General features: G+C 34.6%; 1 pseudogene; it reads left to right on the top strand.

The window, feature by feature from the left end:
• Positions 1-278: 278 nt before the first annotated feature.
• On the top strand, positions 279-6,024 carry LOC149841129 (heat shock 70 kDa protein, mitochondrial-like; annotated as a pseudogene).
• Positions 6,025-7,770: the final 1,746 nt, after the last annotated feature.

Below are 7,770 nucleotides of genomic sequence, written 5' to 3'. Positions count from 1 at the left end.
GAATAAGTTTTCTTTGTATAAAATTAATATATTTTTATTTGTTTGTGCTTCCCACCAAAGACTATTTTTTCTCATCTAATACTATTTTGTTATTGATAAATCAATGAGAGGAGGGCAGGGATGATTTGTGCATCCTTATAAGTGCATGATGACTATTGCGAGAGATCCAACACTTCCTATCACTCGTCTTGGCGACAACTCATAGGGTTGAGGGGCATCAACAACTTTCTTTGATGGGTCAGACAATGAGCTTTCCCTAGAGGCAACATCCCCTAACCATGGTGCAACGAGCAGTGTTGTATGTAAGTGATCATATTCATGTTAATTATGTTTCTTATTTTGTATATGTAATCTTGATTCAATCTATTTTAACCATATATACTTATTTGTGCAGTTATGCCAACTATGAGGATACCTCAGGGCAAGAACATAGTTACATGGTTTGCATTGTTGAGGCAAAATACCCTATCCCACTTAGTATCTCAGATGGATCACAAGCAACAGAGTGCCCAAACGCGCCTATATTTGCTGGGAGGGTGATATACATTGTGCACGAGCATGCACAACTTTATAATATATCCTGGAAGTGGGTGTCTGAAGCACACAGAAAGGAGTTGCAGGACTTGACAATGATAACTATCATGCCCTATTGTAGGTCTACTTATCTTTTTTGTTTTGACAAAGTGTATCGGCCCTTATCTCATAATTGTTTTGTTATATGTTTCAGCCCAATTTCATTTTAGACATGAATCGATTAGAGGACGGGAGGGTCATGAATGGTTAGTTGGCTCGATCCTATAGAGAGATCCACCATGTCTACAATAATATCTTTAAGGGATATGCGACTAAAAATGAAGTCATAGCCAATGTTATAAAGCATATTTCCAATGCACGGTGGGAGGATATATGCAACAAATTATTCAGCAATTCGAAATGGATGGTAAACTACATTTTAGAAGATATATATAGTTGGTATGTATGTATATAACGATTGATCTTCATTTTATCCAAGCCAAGTATGCAAGAAACAAATCCAATAGAGCTGGATTGGTGGTAAGTCATACTAGTGGGGCAAAATCATATATGTGACATCAAAGAGAAAATATATAATTATTTGATTTCATAGGTGTATGATAGAAATTTGTTCATATTAGAGAAATTTGTTCATTTTTAAATCACTATAAATCATAACTTATTTTTGCTCTCATGTTTAGAGCATTGTTTTAGGAGAGAAAATTGGGTTGATTGAGATGTATAGATCAACTTACACAAACGATAAAGGGGACTTTTTGTGTGATACTGCAGCCAATAATTACGTAATTGAATCATTTCATAGTATTGTGTATGTAACTATTTGTTCTGACTATAACTAATTTAAGTATACATTCCTGTTGCAACATGAGATGCCACGGTTGGCATTGTAGAACTCCAATATTGAAGATTCTATGATGCTTAAAGAGGTTCTTAGTATATGACTTGGCTATGTTAGACATCGAGAGTTGTGCCATACATACCTAAGCAAGCGCTTCTACCAATACATTGAATGACGCCCTTATATATGAGCTTGAATCAACTAAGGAAGAATTGACAACCACCAAAGAAAAGTTGGACACCTTGACTGGTACGGTGGTGGGATTGCATGCTAGGCTAATGCAGTTTGAGGGAATGGTTGCAATGCTATTACAACAAGACTGAAGGTCAAGCTAAAAGGTATTATTAAATAATTTCACTAAATATATATTTTGTTTTCTATGTTCTAGTATTGTTCACTTCAATTTTTTTTTATGCAGGTGCAGACACATGCATGGAGATCCTCCATCTGGATTTGGAGGATTTGTATGATTTGACATAGTCATTTTTGTCATCTATTTGCTTCTGAAACAAAATTCTTTTGTTTTGATGAAATATGTGTTTCTAAATACAGTTATTGCTATCATGTAGTAGATTTGGATGATTTGATAAACCTAAGGATTGAGACAAATGCTATCATGTAATCCATTTATAAATATCAATTTATTATCCTCTTCTCATTTTAAAAGGATCCCTTTTATTTAAATTCCATGTAAGTAAAAAGATCCCTTTTCATCATGTGCAAATTTTACTGCTAGACTCTGTTGTGCTTGCTTGTTCTAATATGTTGGGACAAATTAGTATTTGCTATGGTTTTATTGACAATTTCAAATGGTGCCACTTAAATCCAAGCTTAGGGGTTTCTTATAATTGTGATAAAATCATATATTGGAAAGTTAGGCCATATTTTGAATTGAACACAGTTTTATCAGGGATTTCAGTGCATGTGAATTTCCTTGCTGATTTGTGGTGCTTATGAGTGTGAGTTTTTGCATGTGTTGGTATCTGCACAATGAGTTCTTGCAACTTGCATTTCAATGACCACTTCCCATTTTTTATTCACATACTGCTTACCGCTTTCGATTCTTGCTCTGGCAAATATGGTTTAAACATGGTGAACTAAGAGTCATAACATCAAACAAATGTAGAAAGACAATATGTGAGAAAGGAAAAGAGAAAATCATGGATCACAGTAGGTATAAAATTGGCTATGCGTGTGTTCCCAGCATCCCTAAACATGTGTATTATTTTTTATAAAATTGCTAAAGTGTTTAACTGCCTATGTTGGTGACAACTGACAAGTAATGCATGTACCTGCCAAAGAAATTATTGTCAAGGGTATAAGCTTTTGGTGAGCTTTTTTTGTGTCTAGAAAACGCCATTTGAGTTATCAACCATGTCTATGTGTCAGAATGCATGCAAATTTTAGAAAATTACAGAGATGCTCTTGGGCCTCTATGTCACAAACTATGAATATCGTCATGTTTACAGAAGTCTGTTGTAGATGCAATTCCCATGAGCTCTATTAGATCCTGTGGATGCGCTTAGTGACTTCAGTGGGAACAAGTCAGTTGTGTTAAGGCTACACAGTCACACACATATACATATATGTATGCGCGCACATACATTCGTGTATATATGTACTTAGAGCATGTAGATTCACTTGGTGGATTCAGAAGGAACACCTTAATTGTGTTAGGACTGCACACACGTAATTCTGCAGGATCTTATTTAACTTTCCAATCTTCTATATTTTCTGCTAGTTTCATTTTTATGGTTTTCACAGTTTATGATTTGCAGTGATTTGATTATTCTTCAGATTCAACATCTTCACTGGTTATCTAATTATCAGATGGTACAGGTGGAACTTAAAGGTGTTAAAAGTAAAGGTGAGTTTACACAGAAAGTCATGGGAGCTACAAGAGGTGATTCTTTTTTCTTTTTGAAATTCATAATGCAGAAAATTTCTTGGAATGGTGTGAATGACCTATGATTGGGCTTGGTTTAGATACGTGGGGCACAGCCTGTTTGCTAGCTTGGCTTTTGGTATAAATCCACCAGATGCTTAAGCCTAGCTGGGCTCATTACACCTATGCTTTTGCAATCAATGTTTCAATTAAAGGGTTTTTGTGTCACAAAGTATGTTGAAATTGATATTCCTATGTGAAGGAGAGCAGGTGTCGCAGAAATTGTGCATTGTAGGAATTCCTCCAGCTCCCAGAAGCATGCCCCAATTTCAGGTGATGTTCGACATTGATGCCAATGGAATTGTTACTGTTTCCGCAAAGGATAAGGCTACTGTGAAGGAGCAGCAAATAACCATCAGGTCATCAGGAGGTCTCTCTGAAGACGAGATTGAGAAAATGGTCAAAGATGCAGAGTTGCATGCACAGAAGGACCAGGAGAGAAAAACTTTGATCGATGTAAGGAACAGTGCCGACACTGCAATCTACAGTATGGAGAAGAGCTTGAATGAGTACAAGGACAAGATTCCTGCAGAAGTTGCATCTGAGATCTGAGATAGAGTCTGCAGTAACTGATCCAAGGACATCTATATATGGCTGGCGAGAATGTTGATGAGATAAAGGCAAAGCTTGATGCTGCAAACAAGCAGTTTCAAAAATTGGCCAGCACATGAACTCATCTGGAGGGTCTACTGGTGGCAGTGCCACTGGCTCTCAAGGCGGAGATAACGCACCAGAGGCCAAGTATGAGAAGGCTAAGTAAGTTGATGTAATTTTTGTCCATATTGTTTCAAGTTTAGGATGCTGAGTTGATGTTTCTTCTGTTTTAAGAACGGATGTGCTTATTTATAGACTTGCAGTACAATTTTGTATGAATTCTGTAGGGAAGGTCGGGTTATGAGCCGTAGGCCTGAAACATCTGTTGAGTAGGGATCATGGATCATACATCCTCTTGAGAATTAGAAAAATAGTGATCCTTTTTGACAAGGCTAGTGTTCGATGGAAATAATGAAAGCAGGCCAGGTTCTCAGCAAAGAGAATACCCTTTGCTGGAAATTCTAGGAACTTGTGAACTTAAAAGTCATAATCAAATTGATTAGTTCTAAAGTTCATATAAATGTGTTTACTGCTGCTTTGAGTTGGTTAGAGATTTGTGCCAAGGATCTCATGTCATGAGCACCTCCATTCATTATTTCATGTGTTGGCTGTATGCTTTGCTCATTTTAAGTATTAAGGTCCTTGTAATTTATAAACAATCTTGTAATCTATAAACATCAAAGGTTCTTTTTTGTTTGATGATGTTATGAGAATGCAGATTTACATAGTCTATCAATACCCTATGCCTGTCTTATAAGCGTTTCTGCTTGTGTTGCCATGCCCTTGTTGAACATGCATTAAACACTAGATACTTGTACCAATTTGAACTGGTTGAGGAAAATCCTAAAACTCATATATTCTCAAAACATGTTGCCTATAAAAGTGAACATGTAGTGCTAGAAGCACTATATGCTTATTTTTAACGATAATATCAGATTTTCTTAATATGTCATGATAGTGATTTTTTCCTTTGCCAAAAGATTACATGATATTTCATATACAACAACAACAACAACTACGCCTTCATCCCAAAACAATTGGGGTCGGCGATATGAACCAACAAAGAAAATCATTCTGGGTCTTCCACATGAATCCTTCTCCTCCAATCATTTCTATCAAATGCCATGTCCTCGGTGAGGTTCAAAGCATTCATATCCTTTCCTTTCATCTTCATCCAAGTCTTCATAGGCCTACCCCGACCTCTTTTAACTAATATATTTTCCCATTTCTCCATCCTTCTAACTGGAGCATCATTAGGCCTTCGCCGAATATGTCCAAACCACCGTAAACGATTCTCTCTCATCTTATTTTCAATGGGTGCAACGCCTACCTTCTTACATGATATTTCATATATTTTTCAAAATAGTAGGATAAGCTTGATCTGTCACCAGTCAAATTGTGAGACATTAAGGATCATGCTTGGCTCTTGATCTACTCACATTCAGTCTGTGTTTGACATATTTAGCTCCCAGGTATGGGGGAGTGGGTTATTGCTAGATGTCCCTAGCTAATTAAAGGTAGAAAGTAAGTTAAGCCATTGATTGCCACCCACACAGTGCAAGAAGCTCCTCTTACCCCATCCTTCAACCAGTTTGTTCAAAAATAGATATCAGGGACCATTACTTGGTTTGTAAAAAGACAAACCGCAAGAGATGACATAAAACTTGCTGATTCTTTGAATTCCAAAAATAGATATCAGGGACCATTATTTGGTTTGTAAAAAGGCAAAGTGCGAAAATGCATCATAAAGTATTCGTTTGTAGATGTAAGGGGTCTCTTCTAATTATATCTATGTTTTAAAAAGAGGTGTCACATGTTGGTAGGATTCTTTCTAATTCTTTCAATTCCTGAGCACATGAAATGTAATTATTTATTAGTTTAGTTTTCATTATTTGATGCAGGTAGCTGGTGGCTTTTTCCAAAGGTTGGATTCTTTGGGCTTCAATTTTAGAATTATGTTGGTATTCTTGATCTTAAACTTTGTGAATGTTATTTGAAAGTTTTGGATTTTACGTGTTTCAAAATTGCTAATTTTCTGTTATATCTTTACTTTATGCAGCACTTGGAGCTATCAATCATTCCTCTTGGAAAGCCTATGTGCATCATTTGTTAAGCTTTAAATATATGGACATCAATTTATATTGAATTTTGATTTAATGTTGTGGTTTGTGTATGTTTGAACTAGACAATGTGATATGTTGGATTTCTATTTGTAAAAAAAAATAAATTAAGTCAATATCGATAATTTAATTAAAATCAAAATTTTAAGATTATCGATGATATTTATCATCGATTATATGATTAATTTTCAATATGAATATAAGCGACAATATTTATCATCGATAATGAACTATTTTATTGTAGTTCTACAATGATAATTATCGTTGATTTTTTATGTTTAACCGACAATAATTATCATCTGATTTAAACAATATAGGCGATGATATTTATCATCCGTTTTAATTAGTATAACTGACAATAATATCATTGTCTTTAAATAATATAAGTGACAATAATTATCGTTAATTTTAAATAATCTAGGCGATGATATTTGTTATCGGTTTTAAGTCATATAGCCGACAATAATTATCATCGGCTTTAACTAATATAGGCCACGATATTTATAGGGTTTTAACTAGTATAGCTGATGATAATTATTGTCGCCTTTAATTACTATTACTGACGATATTTATCATCGGTTTTAACTAGTATAGCCGATGATAAATATCATCACCTTTAATTCATATAGGCAACGATATTTACCGTCGGTTTTAACTAGTATAGTCGACGATAATTATCACCGCTTTTAATTACTATTACCAACGATATTCTAGAGCCGAACATTTTATACTGATTATATCAAATCATCGAATTTATATTTATAAAGATGACTATATATAAATATCATCGCAAATAGTAATATAAGCGATAAAATGTCGACACCTGTGGTGACAATATTTATCATTGTTTAAATTATTGGCCACCATAAATCATATATTGTCGACCATATTTATGGTCAGCAATGACCTGTTTTCTTGTAGTGTTACCAATGCAAAATTGTGAGCAATAATAAATATTTACCAACATTAACTATTTACCAATCTTAGTGAAAATTATATATAACTTCTAAAAAGTTACCAAAATATTCCAATGTCTAATAAGCATGGAAGGCCCCTTCCAACTCTTATTTGTTGAAAGATCTAGGCTTTACTGTTCTTACGTAAAGATGTCATGTTGTGAGTCATTAATGTGGAGGATTTTTTGGTCAGCCATTAAAGAAGAAATGGGTCCTCTGTTCAATCTTGAATTGAGTGGGAAGTGTAGGATATTAGTTATGATGACTGAACAAAAAAAATTTGTATTTAGAGTCAGGGCACATGATGCATGCTATTTTCCTTCTCTTCCTTAAAGTTTGTATGTATTCATTTTGTTTTACATCATATGATAACCATTTTTATTTAAATTGAGCATTTCCGTCTTTTTGCCCGGCCTGAAGACGGGGCCGTTGATCTAGTGTATAAAAAGGATAATTTTGGTTACCTCACGGGTTCCAAAGACCTTGGTAAAAAACCTTAAAGGGAAATTTTCAAAACAGCATCTAAAGTTTGGGCTTTAACAAAAAAAAAACACCTAAGTTTTGAAATTTTTTAAAAATGCACCTAAAAATATCGTGGTTAATTAAAAAGACCCAAGAGTTTACTATGATGTTAAATGTGATATGGAATTATCATTTTACCCTCAACAACATGTTTTTAAAAATGTACCTAAATAAGAAGCAAGAAGTCTTTGAAGGGTTAACTAGTAAATTAACTCTCTTAACTCATCTTGGATTAGTGATAACCTAGGTTAAACGGATGGA

This window comes from Nuphar pumila, chromosome 4, assembly GCF_984573655.1.
Source record: "Nuphar pumila chromosome 4, dmNupPumi1.hap1.1, whole genome shotgun sequence".
Classification (NCBI taxonomy): domain Eukaryota; kingdom Viridiplantae; phylum Streptophyta; class Magnoliopsida; order Nymphaeales; family Nymphaeaceae; genus Nuphar; species Nuphar pumila.
The sequence above is the reverse complement of the archived record's forward strand: the minus strand, read 5'-3'. Positions and strand labels throughout refer to the sequence as shown.